Raw genomic sequence first — 23,954 nt, forward strand, 5'->3', positions numbered from 1 at the left:
TAAATTATATAAAATATATCATTTTCATCTGCTTCTTTGTATTTATTACCTTACTGTGGCTGCTGGGAAATTTGATATTACTTATGGCTTACACTGGACTTCTCTTAGATGGCACTGTCCTAAAGGACAATGATTATGTCTTTTCAAATGCTCAAGTTTTGAACCTTATTCAGTATTAGTCACTTTTAAATTCATCATTTATTTTTGTAGTTTCTAGTCTTCATTCACTTCATTCATTCATTCATTCACTTCAATCATCCCTCACTTTCCTGTTGAGGGAAAACCTGATGTATTTGTTTCTGCACTTTACCAGATAAGTTTAGGGGAGAAAAAAAGAGAGGGGTGTCTTAAACACACACACACAACTCTACACACAAAAAATGAAAAATAACTTCAAGATCTACTATCATTCCGGATCTTACCAGTCACCTCAGTCTACAAAAGAAATCAAGAACCCAACCTGCTGCTTTCATCTAAAATGAATTAAGGCACTATTCAAAGTTATCTTAATTTAGAGACCGCCTAACTATTCCAAGCCCAGATAGACCCAAACACTCAACCAGAACTCAGTTCAGGGGACTTCCCTGGTGGTCCAGAGGCTAAGACTTCAGGGTGACTCTCCCAATGCAGGGGGATCAGGTTCAATTCCTTGTCAGGAGAACTAGATCCCACATGCTGCAACTAAAGATGCCACAACTAAAGATCCTGCATGTTGCAACTAAGACCTAGCAAAGCCAAGTAAATATTTAAAAAATAAAGAACTCAGTTCAGATACATGTGACCAGTGCAACTCATAATGAATAGCTTATTAACTACATAAAGAAATAGGTCTAATTATTTTCTAGAACATCTTGTATATTTTTAAAGGAACAAAATCGAATTCATCAGATTTATATGTGAAAGCTCCAGTTTCCCGTAATTTCAAGATTCTAAATGATCTGGCCCCTATGCCTACTTCTTCAACATCATCTCAAACCACTCTCTCCCCATTCAGTCACTATACTGGAGCTACAAAGGCCTTATTTCTGTTCCTGAACACTTACAGGCATTTACAGCCTCAGCACCTTTATACCTGCCGTTCTTGCTACATGAACACACTTTGCAGTCTACAGCATGGCTGGCTCCTTTCTCATCCTTCAGATCTCAGCTTATCACCCAACTCAAAAAGGTCTCTCTTCCTTAGCATTCTACCTAATGACATGTCATTGTTATTTTGTAGTCCTTCTTTCCTAACACTAGGAAACCTGAAACTATCTTACCTGCCTTCCCAAACTAGAATGTAAGCTCCCCAAGAACAGGAATCCTGTCTATCTTGCTCACTGCTGATTATCCCCAGCATAGAGAATAGGCACAGTAACAAGCACTCAAGGATATACTGACTGAATGAATTCAAAAAACTCAAAAGCAGCTTTGAAAGACTCTAAAAGAATCTTAGAGGGGAAAATCTAGTAGGTTTATTTTTTAAAGTATACAACTGGCTTGATATGTAAGGGCCCTACCTAAGCCCTTCTAGTTTTTGTTTTCCAGTTGCCAGTACTAAAGTCTCTTGAAGAACTGTCATAGTTCCACATAGTGAAAAACAAGAAGTATGGAAATTTCAAGTATATTTTGCTTGCTGAGTCTGGAGAAGAAAGGTTTATTTAAGATGAAATAAAGCACTAATAATAAAATCAGTATTTGTACAAAATTAGACAAATAAATGGAACAAAACACAAAGTTTAAAAATACACCCTATTAATACACTCTCAAAAAGGTGACTTTTCAAAACACTATAAAAAAGGATAAATGAATAGTAGAGACAACTGATCAAAGAGTTAATACAAAACATTAAGAGTCCTTCTTCTTACCATAAACAAAACTAAAATTACTCTACACTTAAAAATCTGCTAAGAGGTTAGACTTCATCTTCAGTATTTTTATCACACTAAAATAAAACCTAAAAATAACTTATCATCCATGATGCCAGCAAATTAAAAGCCTACATGACAGATGAGGAAAAAAGTTGTTTGTAATTTATTGCAAACAGAATCCCTGATTCACATGAGAAAATTTAAAGAACCAACTACTTATTGCCAGTTTGTCCTGGTAGCTGTAGAAAGGCAAAAGTTTCTGCAAGTGTATGAAGGGAATTTTGTAGGCAGTGATGCTGTTCAGAGTTATATGAAGAAGCTGGACTGACTAAACAAAAATCTTCCTGAATATAAAAAAAATAGTAAGTATACATATAAAATATATGAACACAAGTGAAAAAAATACAACAAATATTAGAAAACACAACCAAGGAAATCTCTCAAAGAACAAAAACACAGAGATAAAAATAGTAGAAAAAAAATTAAAATTAGAGAATCAGTCCAAAAGATCCAACACCCAATTAATTCCAGAAAAAGAGTAGAGAAAATAAAGGAGAGAAAAATCAAGGACATCATTTCGGAAAATATCCCAGAACTGAGTGACATAAGTTTCAGTCCTGAAGAAGGAAATGGCAACCCACTCCAGTATTCCTGCCCAGAGAAACCCATGGAGAGAGGAGCCTGGTGGGCTACAGCCCATGAGATAGCGAAGAGTCAGACACGACTGAGCAACACACACACACGCACACACTCTCACTCTCACACACACTCATATCAAGTTCAAACCTCTGGAAATAGACTTTGGTTGCTAAAAGATAATCACAATATACCATTGTCATTGAGAAAAGATGAAATTATTAATATTTATATATAGTCTTAATAAAAAGATAAAAAAAGTAATTGAGGGTAAAGAATCCATTATGTATTTGAAAAATAAAATATTTTTTCTAGTAATGTGCTCTATATTGGTTTTATACACTCAGTTGTTCAATAAAATGAGCAGAGGGAAAAAAAAAAAAAGTTTCAGTCCCTTGAGTGGCCAGCACATTAGATGAAAACAGCCACACCAAGGACATCATTATGAAACCAGAACATTGGGAATACTAGAAAAAAGAAGTTTCAGAGCTTACAAACAGGTTATATGCAAATGTAACTGACATCTCACCAACAGTGAACGTGAAAGGCAATAGAGCAGTATTTTCAAAATTCTGAAGGAAAATTATTTCCAAACTAGAAATCTACATCTAGTCAAAGTAATAATCAACATAAGGGCATTATAAAGGCATTTTCAAGACATGCTATATCCAAAAAACTTACCTGTTGTATACCCCTTTCTCAGGAAGCTAATGGAGACGTGCTCCTTCAAAATAAGATTGTATCAAAAAGGAAAGGGATAGGACATGGGAAAAGATAACAAAACCAGGAGGAAAAATCACTGGGATGACGTTGGGATAACAACATCCCAGCTCCCTAATTAAAGCACATGCTCAGAATGAAGCAGATTAGAAAATATCTCGAAGATAAAATTGATAATATAACCAAAATGTTTAAAGTACTGAGCAAGATTTACACTTCTGGGTAGAGTTTAAGAAAGAAATTAATAATAAGAACACAGAAACTAAGCAAAACAGACCAGAAAAAGATAAATATTAACAAAAGAGAAAATAACCAGTTGTACAAATAAAATTAACCACAGCATACATCATGATTTAGCTGTGAATACGCTATACATAACCTTAATATCATTAACAGTGAATACTGCTCTCTAACCAAAATTACATTACAGTCAGAGTGACAATAAATATGGATGTGTGAGGAAGTCAGAGAATTCTACCACTATCCAAGGTAGGAATAGATAATACCCCAAACTGGAAAATCCATAAGCAGCAAAACAAGCTATTTAGAAGTAATACCAAAGAAACGGTGAAGAACTGGAAATGACTGCTTCTAGGTACTTTGGCCACCTCATGCGAAGAGCTGGCTCACTGGAAAAGACTCTGATGCTGGGAGGGATTGGGGGCAGGAGGAGAAGGAAACGACAGAGGATGAGATGGCTGGATGGCATCACTGACTCGATGGACGTGAGTCTCAATGAACTCCGGGAGTTGGTGCTGGACAGGGAGGCCTGGCGTGCTGCAATTCACAGGGTCACAAAGAGTCGGACACGACTGAGCAACTGATCTGATCTGATCTGATCTGAGGGACTGGGAAGGGGGTGGGAGGGCTTGTTTTTCATCAAATGCTTTATGAAGGGACTTTCCTGGTAGGCCAGTAGCTAAGCCTCTGCACTCCCAATGCAAGGGGCCTGGAGTTTGATCCCTGATCAGGGAACTAGATCCCACATGCTGCAACTCAGAGTTTACACGCTGCAACTAAAAACCAAAAAGGCCCTGTGGAGCTGAGGGTCTGACATAACTATGTACCGGATTTTCCTACATGCATTAATTAAAAAAGAGAAACAAAAAGAGAAATAAATATATAAAATGCTTTTTAAAATTTAAGAAAACAAAGTATACTATGGGGGGAAATCTACTATATACATGAATTTATTCATGTTCGTCACATAGTTATCTAAGACACGGAAACCTGAGAGAAAAGCCTAAAATGTTAACCAAAAAGGAACTAGTTACATAAATTATATGGAATATCAATGGTAAAATATCGTGAGTCATTTAAAATTGCAAACAGAATGTTAAAACAAGAACCAGACAAAAAAGCACAACTCCAATTTTGATTACACATATCCGAGTAACATATGCATAAAAAGAGTCTGTTCCCCAAACTATTAACAGTGACTATATATGTGTCAAGTTTATGGCTGATCTTTTTTAATACGTCCAAGTGAATAAACATGTTATTAAAAACTCAAAAGGAATCTTCTGGATAAAAAGCATAAGACTGGTTTTAGAAGGCACAAAAGTTACTATTAGTTCCTTTTACCATCATGCATTTACCTTATCTGAACAATGATTTGACTTGCAGCACACCCCAGACAGGTGAAGTGCCACTGGCTTCTCCAAATTACCAAGTCAGAATACAACTCTGAAATGAGAAGAAATAAGCAGTGATAAAATAGCTAGCCAAACCTCGCAGACTGCACCTTGAAATACAGATGCCTGGAATCTATAAGCAGAAACTCTCCTTTAGCTCTCAACTTCATTTCAAGTGGACACAGGATTCTCTCTCAAAGTATACTGGCTTGAGGGTCTCTGTCTGTCTCCTAAACTCATTTTCATTCACCCCACCTCCTTACAGTAAGGCTGCAGTAGGGAAAGCTAAAACCTTCCTCTTGTAATCTGATACCTTTCACTGGCAGCCTGCATTATATAGGCTGAATTTGCAAACTCCATAATTCAACTTGGAGAAGAACTTTAGAAGAATTAGATGCTTTAAACAAAAACCTTCAAGTAGGCTGAACTACTGATAAATACACTTCAAGTTAAAACAACTCCCCACATTCATCCCTTAAAGCACAAGAAAACCTTTCAGATCCAAGTGTTTAAGTATTTCCTGATCTAAACATTAACATGGCCACGTATCAAAGCGATGCAGCATTATACCAAACAGAAAAACAAAGTTCCAACATCAGCAAACTCAATATGTAGTTAACATGCTCACTCCTAGTCTATCATTGATTCAAAATCCTGTAAAGCATGCCAAGTTGCCTCAGTCGTGTCTGAATCTTTGCGACCCTATGGACCATAGCCTGTCAGCTCCTCTGTCCATGGGATTCTCCAGGCAAGAATACTAGAGTGATCTGCCATGCTCTCCTCCAGGGGATCTTCCCAACCCAGGGATCGAACCCACGTCTCTTATATCTCCTGCACTGGCAGGCAGGTTCTTTCCCACTAGCCCTACCTGGGAAGCCCAGAGTAAGAAGGCACCCAAGAATTAAATAATCTGAAGATGCAATCTTGACATTAACCTTTTCTTTTTTCACTTATTCATTTATTCAATCAAGGATACCCACCTTAGCTCTCTCTGAAACCTGTGGTTTGCACATAGCTGAAGCCTTGCTTATTTAGCTAGGAAAGAAAGGAATGCATTTCCTTAAGCTAGTCTCTCAGTAGGTGTCAGGCCCTCAGCCGAGAGCCTCCTACCCTCTCAACCAAACTCATTCTTAGGAGGGTCTCTATCCCCAGCAAGCTGTCCTGGGCTCACCTAGGCTGGGTCAGGTACTGTTTCTTGGTGTTACCCTAGACAAGCATATCATTATGTCTGTTAATACTCACAGGGCTGCAAAGTCTATTACCTAACACTGCTATGTGTCTGCTGAGTAAACTGAATACACAAGCAATAAACTCTTGACCTGTACCAAAGGTTATCAGATAATTAACATTACAAAGCGGCAACAAAAACCTGTTAAAACTAATAGGATAAGAGTTACCAGAAGAAATTACTATTCAGTCGGGCCATTTAGCAAATTAATGACAATGTTGGTCTATATTTACTTAGTTGATACACAGCAAAACCACAGCACTTACGAGAACTCATTCTTTCAAAATACTTTTGTATATATTCTTGCAGGTCATTCTGGGAGTTCATCCTAGATTACATCAACCGGAACCTCTTTCCCTGCTTCTAAATGCAGGGGCACAGGGGCTCACAAGAGTCAGCTTGAGGGAATCCCTGATGACTCCTACAAAACTGGGAACTGCTTACAATGCACTGATTAAAGAACTATTCCAACACATCTACCTCTTTACATTCTAACCAGTTAACACACTCTCTCTCCTCTCTCCATCTCTAATAATGTGTTCTAGTTTCAAAAGCAAATTGAATAAAAGTGAACAAAAGAGGACCCTGTGTTCTATTCAAGTTAACCCAAAGTAGTCAATTTTAATTAAAGTAGACAAAATTTAATCTTAGCCACTTCCCAATTTAAAGAAAAAAAAAAATACTAGGAACTGATAAGATTATGACAGCTAGGCAAATAACTCTTTAGGGTTTTACTACAGAGAACTGTGCAATGTCTTGCTCCAAGTAGCTTCTCTGCTTTCAAGCAGGCACACCAAGACTGAATCCAAGACTGGTGAATTTACTATGAACGGTTTTGAAGAGAAAGGCTAATACTGCCAACCATGTCCAGCATACAGGGTCTTCTATGCTAGGGAGTTGAGCAAATGATGTCAAAAAGCTCAACCTGTTTTTGTACATTCATTAAGAACAGTTTCTACATTTTCTTTTTTGGCAGCCAGAACTTCTTGTAGGATCTTAGTTGCTCAGTTCAGTTCAGTTGCTCGGTCGCGTCCGACTCTCTGCGACCCCATGGACTGCATGCAGCAGGCCAGGCTTCCCTGTCCATCACCAACTCCTGGAGCTTGCTCAAACTCATGTCCATTCAGTCAGTGATGCCATCCAACCACCTCACCCTCTGTCATCCCCTTCTCCTGCCTTCAATCGTTCCCAGCATCTGGGTCTTTTCTGATGAGTCAGTTCTTCGCATCAGGTGGCCCAAGTATTGGAGTTTCAGTCCTTCCAATGAATATTCAAGACTAATTTCCTTTAGGATGGACTGGTTGGATCTCCTTGCAGTCCAAGGGACTCTCAAGAGTCTTCTCCAACACCACAGTTCAAAAGCATCAATTCTTCAGGGCTCAGCTTTCTTTATGGTCCAACTCTCACATCCACACGACTACAGGAAAAACCATAGCTTTGATCTATATGTCATTTAGATCTATACAGATTTACAGATCATAGATCTATACGGATCTTTGTCGGTAAAGTAATGTCTCTGCTTTTTAATATGCTGTTGCTCAACCAGAGATCGAACCCCAGGCCACTGCAGTGAAAGCATGAAGTCTTAACCACTGGACCTCCAGGGAACTCCCCAATTTCTACTTTTTTTTTAATGGTAGAAAAATATCAAAGTATTTTATGACATGTGAAAATTCTATGAAATTCCAATTTCAGTATGTATGAACAGCTTTACTGGAACACAGCCACATCCATCCTTCATAATACACAGCAGCAGAATAGGTGCAAAAGTGACTATAAGCAGAGGTCTCACCACTTAGCGCCGCTACAAATTCTGGTGAAATAACTGTCCCTAAAAAGCATTTCAAGTACCGTGTATTCTGTCATATCACATTTTATTACTATTCAATTACCAGCATGTATCACACGTCAAAACAAAAGAAAAATGGACTTTGAATGTTACCCATTTAAGACACAGTGTGGAGTGTGGGTGCTTTTTTAAATACAATTAGATGGCAACACTCTGTGTTCATTATGAAATGACATCATAGCTGTGCCAAGAATACAAGAGTTGGCATTACCAAACTAAGTACTCACATAATATTCCCAATTCACAGGAAACCAATTGCTGGAAAAAAATATTTTAATTTAAAACAGAGTACCTTATCACAACAGAAAATCTTTTTTTTAAAATTTTATTTATTTATTTGGTTGCTCTGGGTCTTAGTTGTAGCATGTGGGATCTAGCTCCCCGACCAGGGATTGAACCTGGGCCCCCTGCACTGGGAGCTCAGAGTCTCAGCCACTGGACCACCAGGGAAGTCCCAGAAAATCTTTATAAAATCAAAAAAATAAAGGTTATACAACCAAAATAAGTTTCTGAGTATTATACCTATTAGTATAAGGAGGAAAGTCATTTAATTATAGTGAGTTAATTAAGTCATGTTTCACTGCAGCAGCCTAAGAAATGTGTCTACAGAAAATGAACTTAAAGACTATTAGCCTTTTGGTTTGAAGGGTTGAGGACAACAGGAGCAATATAAGTAGTCAATTAAAAAATAGGGCAGATGGAGGGGAAAGGTGCTCACCTATGCAACTATGGAAATAAGGGCAACAGAAACAAGATAAAAAGCAAAAAGAACTCCATATAACCACTGTATTCTAGCTGTTAAAACTATTCCAGTTGCCAAGTTGTTAGAGGGTGCATGTGTACATGCAAAGTCACTTCAGTTGTGTCTGACTCTATGACTCTATGGATCATAGCCCACCAGGCTCCTCTGTCCATGGGATTCTTCAGGCAAGAATACTGGAGTAGGTTATCATGCCTCCTCCAGGCAATCTTCCCAAACCAAGGATCAAACCCATGTCTCTTCTGTCTCCTGCACTGGCAGGCGGGTTCTTTGCCACCAGTGTCACCTGGGAAGCTCCTGTTAAAAGGTTCAGTTCAGTTTAGTTGTTCAGTCGTGTGTGATTCTTTTAACCCCCTTAGACTGCAGTGCACCAGGATTCCCTGTCCATCACCAACTCCTGGAGCTTGCTCAAACTCAAGTCCATTGAGTCAGTGATGCCATCCAACCATTTCATCCTCTGTCATCCCTCTCTCCTCCTGCCCTCAATCCTTCCCAGCATCAGGGTCTTTACTGATGAGTCAGTTCTTCACATCAGATGGCCAAAATACTGGAGATTCAGCTTCAGCATCAGTCCTTCCAATGAATATTCAGGACTGATTTCCTTTAGGATTGACTAGTTTGATCTCCTTGCAGTCCAAGGGACCCTCAAGAGTCTTCTCCAACACCACAGTTCAAAAGCATCAACTCAAAAAAAAAAAAAAAAAAAAAAAAAAAGCATCAACTCTTCGGGGCTCAGCTTTCTTTATGGTCCAACTCTCACATCCATACATGACTACTGGGAAAACCATAGCTTTGACTAGACAGATCTTTGTCGGCAAAGTAATGTCTCTGCTTTTTAATACACTGTCTAGGTTTGTCATAGCTGTTAAAGGGTACAGGTTAACAATCCTGAAACTACTACATACATGTATACTAGAACTAATGAGTAAATGCATGGCAGATGGTGACAGTCAAGATTCACACTGCTGGAAGTGGGAGGTTAAACATAAAAGAGGCAAAGACTAGAATGATCAATGAGGTACTGGATTAGAGTTGGAGGTATCAGTATTCATGCTTATAGATAAAAACTGATATATATAGAAATATCAAATACTTACAGATATTTCTATAAGTATACAGAATATATGTATTAGTATAGATATATTTCTTGCATTGTCAGCTGAGAAGCAACTACCCTCCAGGACCCAGATCTTGAATTCTAATACATTCTCCAATAAGAGAAACCAGGACTCCTTGGAGAAATGGCTGAATCTAGGGTTGGGGGAAGGGATACACAGCATGAGCTTGGGAGTACCTTACAGTGCCAGAAAACAAAGAAGTGCTGAACAATAACAAAAAAGCAACACCGCAGACAATAAAGGTGGTATGTCAAAAGGACGCTCCTGTCCAACTGAAAGAGCTCTCAATAATAACAATCAGAAAAACTGTAACAAAATTAAGTACTGGATTATAACAAAAAATACCCATGGATCCATACTAATATACTCAAGTCACCCTCAAGGAGGTGGAATATAACTCTCCACTCAAGTGGAGGTGAGTGTGTCTAGATATTTTCTTTCGGTGTACATTATGGAAGGAAAGGGAGTAATTTATACTTGAGAAACCTAATCCGATAATTAAGGTTAACAAGAAGTCACATTGATAGCACGTACTCCTTAATATGACATGGCACTTTACCTCTCTGGTCTTTCTCCCCAAAATCCATAACATTAGTCTACTCATGAGAAAAACATTAGACAAATCCAAACTGAGGGACATTCTATAATACTGCTAACCAGCAATCCTCAAAGCTGTTAAGATCACCAAAAATCAAAAAATGTGTGAGAAACTGTCACAGCCAAGAGAAACCTAAGGAGACATGACAACTTAATGTATATCCTAAATGAGAATGTGGAACAGGAAAAGTACATTAGATAAAAACTAAGAAAACTCAAGTACGGACTTCAGTTAATAAGAATGTACCAGTATCGGTTCATCAGTTGCGAGCAATGTACCACACTAATGTTAGTAGGTGTTAACAGGGGCAACAGGTGTTTACAGAAAAAAGGTGTTAAATGGGGTATACATGGGAACATACTCTATTTTCCCAGACTGTAAATCAAACTGTTCAAAAATAAAAATTTATTTTCAAAAAACCCAAATGATTCTTGGTGGTGTTTCATGGCTCTTTATGATTCAAGAGATATTATTGATCCTTACTCAGTGGTTTAGTGAAGTCAGTGATGAGTTTCAAGCGACTAAACACTGGACAACTGTATGGAACAATTTCTGGTGAAAATCTTTTCCAAAAGTTGCTGCTAAGTTGCTTCAGTCGTGTCCGACTCTGTGTGACCCCATAGACGGCAGCCCGCCAGGCTCCCCCATCCCTGGGATTCTCCAGGCAAGAACACTGGAATAGGTTGCCATTTCCTTCTCCAATGCATGAAAGTGAAAAGTGAAAGTGAAGTCGCTCAGTCGTGTCCGACTCTTCGCAACCCCATGGACTGCAGCCCACCAGGCCCCTCTGTCCATGGGATTTTCCAGGCAAGAGTACTGGAGTGGGGTGCCATTGCTTTCCAAAAAGTTGAGAGAACATTAATTCAATATAGTCTGAACGTGAATATGCTAAGATGTACAGAAATATTGATTATAAAGTATTTAAAGCTTATGGTTTATTTACTGTACTGCTCATCAGCAGGTACTCAAAAAAATCTCTCATGTGCTACTGATCCAGTATTGACAAGAGTGACTTTCATTCCCTCTCAGTCCACTTTCGCAGACTTAACCATCATCAGTTCTATGAATTTCTGTCAGAAATACATGATGTCTGACTTGCCCTACCAAACAGCAGTTAAATGGCTTAGCAGCAGTAAAATTCATTGCAATTTTTTAAGCTCAAAACTGATTTTGTGAATTTTTCTGAAGAATCACCATTAAACACCATTAATGGATAGTTAATGGCTTTTGAAATTAACTTTTGCTGCAAATTTAATAACATTTCTTAATAAATCCACTTGAAAATTAACAAAACAGCACTTCAAAGGAAAACATACTACAGCAAATTACACTGAACATTTGTTTGAATCACAAGTAATGTTACTTTCTTCACTTCCTGTACTAGCAACACTCAAAACAAGCAAAATCTTCATTCCCATACAAATTTGAAGCAGATCTATTTTCTTAGCTCAAGCTACATTTCAGTATATTTCTTTAATGGAAGTGCAAAGGAAATATTTGTATTTCAAAATCCACCTAAATGCAACTGAGATGCTTCCATTTAATCTTCAGTTGGAAATGATTAATGTGCAGTGTAATGGGGGGGGGGCCTAAAAAGCAAATATCAAGAAAACAATCTAACAGAATTCTATAAATGCTTTCCAAGTAAAAAATATGCTCAATTAAAATCATATACTCATAGGTTATTATTAGTATTTGGCAGGACCTATCTCTGTGAAAAGAAACTGTCAAAGATGACATATGTAAACTCTCACTACATGTTTCATCATTTACAGATGAACATTTGCCACCAATTTTGATGGGTTAATTTTGGACCCCAATAAAAGGAAGTGCTATCCCCCCAAAAGAATCCATTCTTCTCACTAACACAACTGTATTATAAAAACTGTATTCAATTTACCTAATTGTCTAACAGTCATTTAGTGCAAATGCCCAAATAAGAATAAACCCTTAATAAACAGTAGTTCTCACAACCACAAGGTCTCAAATGGTAGAATATGTCACTTTTTAAAATACGATGTCTAACAACGTACAATAATGCAAATAAAATTTGCAATCAATCAACCTAGAGCAATTTGCAAAGCACTAACCAACAAACTCAGTGGACATGAATTTAAGCAAATTCCAGGAAATACTGGAGGACAGAGAAGCCTGGCGTGCTGCAGTTGATGGGGTGGCAAAGAGCTGGACACGACTGAACAACAACAGCAACCAATAACAAAAGAAAAGAAAAGAAAGTGAAGTCACTCAGTCATGTCTGACTCTGCGACCCTATGGACTGTAGCCCGCCAGGCTCCTCAGTCCATGGGATTTCCCAGGCAAGAATACTGGAATGGGTTGCCATTTTCTTCTCCATCTTCCCAACCCAGGGATTGAACTCAGATCTCCCACACTGCAGGCAGACTCTGTAACTCTGACCCACCAGGGAATCCCGTAATAAAAGACACACGCTCTAAAACCAGACTGCCTAGATACTGATTTTCACACAACCAACTAGTAACTCTGAGATCCGTGATAAGCTTCTTAATTAAATCTCACCATCTCTGTTATCTGTAAAGCTGGTTCCTACTCTAAGTGAAGTGAAGTGAAGGTCACTCAGTCATGTCTGACTCTTCGCGACCCCATGGGCTATACAGTCCATGGAATTCTCCAGGCCAGAATACTGAGTGGGTAGCCATTCCCTTCTCCAGGGGATGTTCCCAACCCAGGGATCAAACCCAGGTCCCACATTGCAGGTGGATTCTTTACCAGCTGAGCCACAAGGGAAGCTCTCTTACTATAAGGGGTTATAAAAATAGAATAAATTAATATGCATAAAGTTACTAGTACTTATTAGCACACCATCAGTACTCATTATAAAATACTAGTCAGGGCAATATCAAGGTGACAGTTAATAGACAAGACTTCAACTAGCTGGTATGGGTAGTCACATGGTTGTTAAACAATTACATTCTCCTGATAATTCAGAATTTGGATTTATGGCAGACTCAGAATATAAGACACATACATCTTCAAAATCTTGTAAAGACACAGACCACTCTGGAAAGAAACCCAAACCTATACTTGATTCCAGGCTGAATGAGCATGACCCCTGAATGACAGCAGTATCCTGTGCCCCAGGTTCTCAATTTACAAGAGCGGAGAGTCATCAACATGCCATCTGCGCGCCCGACAGTTCCGACCCAGACAGGTGGTTTTTAAAATCTTGTTCTCGGGCTATGCAAAAGTGCCTCAGGGCAAAATAATATCTCCTCTGAATCCTCTGGCTTATCCAGCATGTAAGACTGTTGGAAAAATAACATCTACTTTTCTAGAACTTCTTTATCATAACTTTTTATAAGCTTTCACCATTTCCTTACAACTTCAGCCTCTATTTCCTTGAAAAATAACAATACTAATCATGTACTACTTACTAGACTATTTTACTCTTGCGGGCAAGTACTTGATTAAATTCCTTTTTGTATCCCCAGTGTTGAATGACAAATAAATGAGTACATATTATTTATATAATGTGGCTTTTTACTATGGTAAAATATACATGACACAAAACACACCTGTGGCATTCAGAACATTCACATTGTTATGTGAGCACCAGCAGTGTCCATCTCCAGAGCTTTTACATCTTGCAAAACAAACTGTGTACCCACTTAAAAAGTAACACACCCCACCACCATTCTATCAGCACTGTCTCTGTGAAAGCTGACTACTCCAGGTATCTTATCCAAGTGGCATCACACAGTGCTGTCCTTTATATCTAATATGTCACCTAATGTGTCTTCAAGGTTCATCCATGTTGCAGCAAATACAGTTTTTAAAAGGGCGAAAATGTGCAGAATCATTTGCCTGAGCAAACTGCATGTTTAATTCTTCTTTTTACCAAGTTTTTTCATTTCAGTAATACATGCACAGTAAAAATTTCAAATTCTACAAGAATACATAATGAAAAGAAGTTCCCTTCCTAATTTCTACCCTCTCTATCCTCGACTTCTAGTCCCCCTCTCAGGTTTAATTTTTCTATTTTGGAACACAACAACCAACCACATACATGTTGCCTTGCCTTAAGGATGTCCTACTAGTAAGGGCTTCTCCGGTGGCTCAGATGGTAAAGCGTCTGTCTGCAGTGCGGGAGACCCGGGTTCGATCCCTGGGTTGGGAAGATCCCCTGGAGAAGGAAATGGCAACCCACTCCAGTACTCTTGCCTGGAAAATTCCATGGACGGAGGAGCCTGTTAGGCTACAGTCCATGGGGTCCCAAAGAGTCGGACACGACTGAGCGACTTCACTTTCACTAGTAAGATACTCAGTTGATCTATTACAACTGGCTATTACTCTGTTCTAAAAATACTGATATTTCTAAAAACTCAGGGATCAAACTGGCATCTTGGGTCATTTTGCATCTCCTGCATTGGCAGGCGATTCTTTACCACTGCCACCTCTAAAAATACTAACGGGGAAAGTCACTGGTGATCCAGTGGTTACGACTCACATGGCATGGGTCCAATCCCTGGTTGGGAAACTAAGATTCTGCATGCCATGCAGCACAAACCAAATTAAAACTAAATTAAAACACTAATATAAAGATCCAAAACAATGAACATAAAACATTCCACAAGTACACTTCACTGAGTTAGCATTCACTGAGTGTACCCGATGGATATTGTCTTTGCTAGGCAGCATATTGAGGCAAGAAAGAGCACAGGCTCTGGTGTCTTGTAAAAACTAGTTTAAAGCACTTTGACTTTTTTAAGTCTGAGTTTCCTGATCTATAAAATAAGGGCAACACTATCTCATAAGCTACTGTAGTGATTAAATGAGAAAAACATCTAAATCATAGTACAGTGCATAGTAATACAGCAAGGATTCATATAAATAATAGTAATATATAATTTTTTAATAGGTAATTGTTAATATCCTTCACTGGGCACTGTGGAAAGCACAAAGATAAATCAAAAAACTTGCTTCCTTTCATGTACTTATAACACAACAGAGCAGTTTCCCTCTGCTCAGTATTATCATTATTCTGCCAAGACCCTGGTGCTGATAACACTTCTAACCTATGTTTATAACTTTCATGACTTATTTCTAACTATCACTAAAACAGTTATTTGTAAAAAAAAAAAAAAAAAAAAAGTTAACAATTGTGACTTAAGAGTCTAAGAGAAGAGAGCATTATCATCAGACCATGTAGTTAGTGGGCATGTACCTGAGGCAGTCTATAGCTAGATTTAATCAAAGAGCGAGAGTCCTGTGATTAAGAGACCATGGTCCACTCCAATCTGACCTAGGAGTGTTATCAGATTTAGAGTCACAGAGCATTAAGAACTGGAAGCACACATAGAGATCATTATCTAGTACAATAACCCTAGTCTTTACAGAGGAAAATTAAACCCAGAAAAAGGGAGATCTACCCACGAAGGTGAGGCAATACTAGAGCTAAAGGCCCATGGCTCTCGGTATGTTCCAGTTCTTTTCACATTATCATGCTACCCTGTATCTGTTAAAGAACCTTAAACTATAAATTTCATCCTGTCTGCTCTAATTTCTTATTTTTCTTCCCAGTTACTTATTATCTGAGCTTCCCTGGTGGCTCAGACAGTGAAGAATTTGCCCGAAACGCAAGCAACCTGGATTCAATCCCTGTGTCAGGAAGATCCCCTGGAGAAGGGAATGGCTACCCACTCCAATATTCTTGCCTGGAGAATTCCATGGACAGAGGGGCCCAGGGGGGCTACAGTCCATGAGGTCACAGAGAGTTGGAAACTGAGCAACTCACTTACTTTACTTATTATCTGGGACGGGGAGCAGGGGGGAGATAAAAAAATTTCAGTGTGTTTTATGAAAGCCGTCTTTCCTAAATAGTCTTATTATTCGACTAAAACATACTCTACTAGAAGCCTGAGGGATGCTAAGTAAGAATAAATCTGGACTTCCCTGGTGGTCCAATGGTTAAGAATTTGCTTGCCAATGCAGGGGACACAGACCTGGTCCAGGAAGGTTCCACATGCTGCAGGGTGACTAAGCCCGTGTGCCACAACTACTGAGCCCCCACACCCTAGAGGCTGTGCTCCACCAAGAGAAGCCACTGCTCTGAGTAGCCCCCACTCAACACAACTACAGAAAACCCCCAGCAGAAACTAAGGCCCACCATAGCCAAAAATAAATTTCAAAAAATAAATAATCCATTGAAGGTTTATTTGAAAGAAATTTCAATTAACAAATATTCAACTTTAATTTTTTTGGCCCTGCCATGCAGCTTCAAGATCTTAGTTCCCCAACCAGGGACTGAACCTGGGCCACAGTAATGAAAGCACCGAATCCTAACCACTGGACCTCCAAGGAATTCCCCCCAAACTCTTAATTTTAGAGTTGGATAAGTGGATGGTATGTTCAGAGCGTGTCTTCCACAACTGCTTAGTTTTACTAAAAAAAATTATCCAAAATAGTTCATTTGATTAACAACCCATTTAGCAGAGAGCAACAGACCAGGATGGTGTGTGAGTGGCAAAGAATCCACCTGCCAATGCAGGAGACACAAGAGCTGCAGGTTCAATCCATGGGTAGGGAAGATCCCCTGTAGTAGGAAACAGCAACCCACTGCAGTATTTTCATCCAGAAAATTCCACGGGCAGAGGAACCCGGCAGGCTACAGTCCATGGGGCTGCAAAGACTCAGACATGACTGAGCACACAACTGACCAGGATAACCAACTTCTAGATGGATCACGTTTCCTCTCGTCTGTAAACAAGCAACGAGAGATTGAATGTGATGCCTAAATCATCTGCTGCAAATATTTGTGACATTATTCAAGCATCAAATTCAGGTATGATCATGTCCCGCTGGAGAACCTAAGTAAATTCACCCTCAGAGATTTTATTTCTTTCTTAGTATTCTTTTTTAAACTACAAACCAGAAAAAGCTACCAGATTTGACACCAAGGTCAAAACTCCTCCCCGAGTCCTGCGGAATTAAACTCCTCCCCAAGTACTGCGGAATTAAACTTCTTCTCGCGCAAACTCAGAAATGATCTTATCAGCAATTTTGGAAATCTACCCAAGATGCCCATATATATTCTGGTTCTGCTAACTTTATAAACTCACAACTGCTTTGCAAATTTGCTGGTGTTAATCCAACATCAATTTACAAACACCTGTAGGGATAGCAAGCCTCTTTTTCCCACAAAATACCAAATCTCAAGGCCACCAAGCCACTCCTAAACAGTTTCTCACAAAATGCATCTTATTTCCAGAACACTTATAAGTGTTCACCAGAACTAGCTCTATATTCCTAAGTTTAACCAGGAAAATAGATTACTATAACCACGAATCCTACTAAGAGAACTATGTCACCTGTCAAAGTGATTCCTATAAATGAAGAGTTCACTCTGAAAGATTTAATTAAGCTGTTTGACTAATGCCACCCCTGACTTAACAATCCTGCTTTCTATTTCCTGGAAATCTGGTTTTAGATTATACTGGTATTTTTTCAATTTCTCATGCATAAAGTTAAGAAAGTTTTACGCCTGGCACAAAGGTATTAAGACCACTACACAAAGTATGAAGGCCATTCCACAAAGCCCATAAACAAGTCAGGACTTGAGATTCCGAATATTAATGAAAATTAAAACCAATCATACAGAAAAAATAAAATTAGACCCCTATATCACATTACAAAAATAAACACCAAGTGGACAAAAAAATATATATATAAACAAACATTAAACGTGAAAAGTTTTAAAACTTTTAAAAGAAAAATGTAAGAAAATATTTGTATGAATTCAAGGTAGAGGATTTGAAACAAGATATTTTAAGTATGAACCATAAAGGTAAAGATTGATAAACATGTCTATACGCTTTAAGAAATCAAAACAAAACTACATATATTTGCAATACATATAAACAAAAAATTAAAATCCAGACTCTAAATAACTTCTACAAATCAGTTTTTTAAAAAAGCAGAAACTCAATTGTTTAAGTAAAAAAAGATTAATCTAGTAAGTATTACTGAACACCTACCATATGCCAGCACTGTGCTTGGCACTAGAGATACCACACTGACAAAAGGATACAGTCTCTCACCTTGTGGTTGGCGGGGTAAAACACACACTCAAGCAACTACATACTGTATGTCAAATGATGGTAAGTGCTAAAAATAAAGTGGGATAAGAGAATGAACAACTGAAAAAGAAACCTATAGGCTAATATACTTCTGAGAAGATACTCATTTTCTCTACTAATCAGATGACTACAACTTAGGACTAAAATATTTCATACCCACAAGAATGGCAAAAAACCTTAAAGTTTAACAATTTCATGTGGCATTAAGATGTGCAGCAACAGAAATACATACACTGGAAGTATAAACCGGTATAATCCCTCTGGAGAATAATGTGAAGATGTACACAACCCATGAACCAGCAATTTCAGTTTCAGATGTAAACCCTAGAGAAATTTTCCCAAGTAAACAGAAAATACATACAAGAATATTCCTGGCAGTGCTGAGTATAAACAAGAAAACAGGTAAGTAAAAAGGGGCACATTCATACAATGAATACTAATACAATAGTAAAGAACACACACACCATGAATGAATCCAACAAACATTAAGACTAAACAGAAAAGTTACAAAAATAAACTGGTATCAAAAAATTTACATGACATTTAAAAACAGAAAAAAGCAATACTACATTTTGTTTAGGAAAGCATATATTTTTAACAGAAATCTAGAAAAATGCATAGATGTCATAAACACCAAGTCAGAAGAGAGGCTGGAGGAGGAGAGAACAGTCCTAGAAGACTCAACTATGGTGGTAAAGCTTTATTTATTAAACTGAGCTCTTAAATACACAGGTACCAGTTGTATTATTCTTTGCACTTTTTGCATGTCTTCAGATTGCATACTTTACAAGCGTAAGAAAAAATGCTGTATAATGAACACTGTAGTTGTGCTAACTTCAGACTTTCTTTCTCAGTCCCTCTCCAGAGGAAAAAAAAGACTGATGTAATTCTCTATAATAGTGACAGAAAAGTACAAGCATTCGCATATACCCCCACAAGCTTCTTAGCTACACACATTTAGATTTTTGCAAACAACTTTAGAAGACTGAAATAGGACTTATAATGCAATGCTCTTTAAGATTAAATCAAAGAAACAACTCCACAATGAAGAATAAGCACATGAAAGTATATATTAAGGGTAATTCCCTGGCGGTCCAGTAGTTAGGACTCCAAGCTTCCACTGCAGAGGTCCCAGGTTCGATCCCTAAGACCCTGCAAGCCACGTGGTGCTATCAAAAATGAATAAAATAATCCTTTAAAAAAAAAGTGTACAATGAATTTAAGCAGAGCGGTTAAGAGTAAGAATTTTACAATCATGTGACTGACATGGATTAGAATCCTGACTCCACTATTGTGAAGGTTTGAACACGGTACTGATTCTCATCTAAAAAACAGATGCATTGATCTAATAAAATTATCAAAGGATTAAATGAATTAATGTATGCAAATCACAGTGTATGTTGTATTCTAAAAAGGTGGTTTGAAAAATAAAAACAAGAATGCTGGATAGGAACAAATAACAGCAGATAGGCTCAACAATGAGAACTTTATTTTCCCAAATTGCTTCAATAAATCAACATTTTACACTTCATTAAGGCTCCTTCCTTTCCCCCCAGTAACATGCTTACATAACCACCACCAAACAACAAATTAAATCCTTAAAGATTTTCCATTTCCAGAATCACCTTCAAAAAAACTAAGCTGATACACAAATATCTGTCCAATGCAAAACAGAGATCAGGCTAAATCCCTAGGATTTTGTTTAATCCCACATTAGGTCCATTTCAGGTGCTGACTACTCAGGGAGAAGGAAAAAAAAATCACATTAAATGCTATATAACTTGTATCAAGAAATATATAGCCAAGAGACTTTCCTGCTGGCCTAGTGGTTAAGACTCTGAGTGATTAAGATTCCTAAACGCAAGGAGCATGGGTTCAGTCCCTGGTTGCAGAACTAAGATCCTGCATGCAGCTCAACCAAAAAAAAAAAGAAATATACTCAAGAAAAAGTTGTGAATATTTTCTACAGGAAACTAGATTATTCAAGAGTTACTATATGTAAAGCTGAGTTTTATACACATAATGCATCCAAAAGGTTTTATCTGAACAATGTTTTCCTACACACAAAGAAGTAACGGCAGGAAGATGAGTACCGAAAACAAAGTCCATATACCTACAGCCTTGCAAGTGATATTTAATACAGAACAAGGAAACCAAAGATCTCCTTAGAAAGCACCTCCTACTTCTTGTTTGAAGCTTCGAAGTTCTAGGTTAGTTATCATGATAAAATCAGGTGAGAAGAGCAAGGTCAAAATTCCAGATGGAATAACACATTACTCTGATACTGTATATTACATATATATACTGTGTTATATATATATATATATACACACACACGTACATATGTGTATACATGTATGTAATACAAGTTATAGCTAACGTATACTTTTGACCAGCACATAAAATCTTTATCTCCTAAAAACCACAACAATACCTTAGTCAACAACCTCAAAATTAATCTTTCACTCACATTCATGGCTCATGTATGAAAATTAATGGTCAGAGCAGGTTATCAGATTTCATCAGGAAGCCACTCTTTGGGCTAACCATGTTAATACTTTTTTCATTAAGTTGCCTTCTCTCAGAACTTCCCTGGGGTCCAGCAGTTAAGAATCTGCCTTCCAATGCAGGGAACTCAGGTTCAATTCCTAGTCAGGGAATTAAGATCCCATAGGCTGTGATGCAACTAAGCCCTGAGCCACAACTGCTGAGCCTGCGCACTGCAACAGAGACCTAGCACTGCAACGGAGACTCCACGTGCAACTAGACCCGAAACAGTCAGATACATAATTTTTGTTAAAAAAAAAAAAAACCTGCCTTCTCTCAAAGAGAAGACATTTCAAATATATTTTTAAAAGACCATAAATGATATGACAAAGCACTTGCAATAGTTAAGTAACACTTTATATCATTCTTTTAATAAATTTTGGATCCACTGCTTCTGAACCAAGAATTTAATAATACAACGGCTAAACTCAAACAGCATTCAAAACAATTACATTTCAGAATTTTTAGTACTCAGCTAACACTGTTCACTCAACTGTCGAAACAGCACTAACCTAACTCCATCTGTGCCTAAACTTACATGAGACAAAATTTTCATAACTTTTACATATCCAAACCATTTAATAACCATTTAGCAATAAAAGAAATGATGGTATCTGACTATGCTAAGTTGCATAAGATACTGAATTATGTAATTTTTCATGCATTCTTTATATTAATGTCAAAATATACATACTGTAATTCCCTCGAAAGAAGGTAGGAAGGAAAGCATATTTTCATTTTAAAGAAAGATACAAAAAACTAGGCAAAGGAATTCCTTGGCAGCCCAGTGATTAGGACTCTGCCCTCTCACTGCCAGAGGCCCAGGTTCAATACCTGGTTGGAGAACTAAAATTCCACAAGTCACAAGGCATGGCCAAAACAGAAATAAAATTGTTTTTAAAAAACTAGGCAAATATTATCTATTCCAAAACACATTTTGTCATTTTATTCGCAACAAGGCAAATGAAAAAGCCTGTGTCAGCTTGTGGATTCATGTCCATTTATTCTTGAAAATAAATTTAAATATTTAACTCTGGATCTAATAAGCCTGACAAAAACAAAATGGATGTTTTCTTATGTGAAGTGAAAGTGAAAGTCTCTCAGTCATGTCTGACTCTTTGCAACCCCACAGACTGTAGTTCAGGTTCCTCCTCCTATGGAATTCTCCAGGCAAGAATACTGAAGTGGGATGCCATTTCCTTCTCCAGGGGATCTTCCTGACCCAGGGACTGAACCCCGGTCTCCGGCACTGCAGGCAGACGCTTTACTGTCTGAGTGAGGACTCTCCTAATTTACTGCGGAATCTTCTCCTTGGACCCTTACTCTGAGCAATACAGCAGCTGCCAAGAGTGGAAGTTTAGAGTCAGACCTAGGTTCAAATCTTCTCTCCCTAAATTAATCTCTTATGATTCAACTTTGTCATCTATAAAACAAAAAATCCTTCACTTACCTTGTAAAGTATAGGGTTAAATGAGATAATACATGTAAAGTGTTTAAAAAAGCATTTAGTTAGAAAAAAACTCAACATATAAAAGTTCTTAATATTTAGGTTGACCTTATATCCAGGTTTGCTTAAGACAGTCAGTTTACACTTGCTGTTGCAGTGTGTTAATAGCATCCCCTCTCTCAATAGCATCCTGGTTCAAAAAGGTAAATTATATGGTCACAGAATTAATTTGACAAAAGTAGTCCAACTAAGCCCCCCAGCCACAACTAGAGTCTGTGTGCCTCAACAAAAGATCCTGCATGATGCAACTAAGACCCAAAGCAGCCAAATAAATACAGCTAAAAAAAAAAAACAAGATTTTAAAAGTAAAAAAAAAAAAAAATCAATGTCAATTCCAGTTGCTGATTAGTTGTTTTTGAAGTAAAGAAAAGGGACTTCCCTAGTGGTCCAGTGGCTAAGACGAAAACGCCAGGCTCCCAACGCAGGGGGCTGGGGTTCCAGCCCTGGTCAGAGAACTAGACGCCACACGCCAAAACTAAGAGATCCTGCATACCACCATGAAGAGCGAAGACCCCGAGCGCCACAGCCAACACCCGGCAGAGCCCAATCAGCATCTCTTTTTTTTTTTTAAGTGAGAAACAGAAACTTTAATAGGTTTAAAAGATAGTATTCCCTCTGAATTCTAAACAAACCCATGTGGGCTAAGAAGTAAAGAATGTTTAAATATTATGAAATTGGTGATACATAAAAGACAGCCAAAGCCCAAAACTCTTTGTAAAATCTATAAAGAGAAAGAACTGCAACTACTCTGAGGCCCCAACTATCTTATGCAGAAGTAATGCTGAGAAAAACATGAAAAAAAACAAAAGAAATCAAGGCTCCCCAACAGAACTTTCTGAGACGAGGAAAATATTCCATATCTATGCTACTCTGCTGCTGTTGATGACCCAAAACACGGCTACTATGAAAACCATACTATTTAATTTTAATTAACTCAAAGTTAGCTAGCCACGTGTGGCTACTGGCTACCAAAATGGACTGTGCAGATGTAGACCGCAGATCACTTTTTTCCAAAAGAATTCTAAAGCTCACTACATACTTAAAAACAAACACTGACTAAGGAGGAAACAGAACAAAAGTTTCAGTTCTGGGCATTTTTCTACACATGGTATTATGTCAACAAATATGGTTCTCCAATCTACATGCTTACATAACTTATATGCAGAGTACATCATGAGAAATGCTGGGCTGGAAGAAGCACAAGCTGCAATCAAGATTGCCAGGAGAAATATCAATAACCTCAGATATGCAGATGACACCACCCTTATGGCAGAAAGTGAAGAGAAACTAAAAAGCCTCTTGATGAAAGTGAACGAGAAGTGAAAAAGTTGGCTTAAAACTCAACATTCAGAAAACGAAGATCATGGCATCCGGTCCCATCACTTCATGGGAA

The 23,954-nt window shown here is 38.0% G+C and overlaps 1 protein-coding gene across 3 annotated transcripts in view; it reads right to left on the reverse strand.

Annotated features, from left to right (window-relative positions):
* Positions 1-23,954, reverse strand: part of THRAP3 (thyroid hormone receptor associated protein 3) — a 73,195-nt gene that overhangs the window by 41,007 nt on the left and 8,234 nt on the right. For all 3 annotated transcript variants that reach the window (XM_010841165.1, XM_010841167.1, XM_010841166.1), the window contains exon 2: positions 4,805-4,892. The gene's annotated coding sequence lies outside the window, so the exon portion shown is untranslated. The remainder of the gene's footprint in view (positions 1-4,804; positions 4,893-23,954) is intronic.

The sequence above is a fragment of the Bison bison genome, unplaced genomic scaffold (assembly GCF_000754665.1).
Source record: "Bison bison bison isolate TAMUID 2011002044 unplaced genomic scaffold, Bison_UMD1.0 scf7180017864158, whole genome shotgun sequence".
NCBI lineage: Eukaryota > Metazoa > Chordata > Mammalia > Artiodactyla > Bovidae > Bison > Bison bison.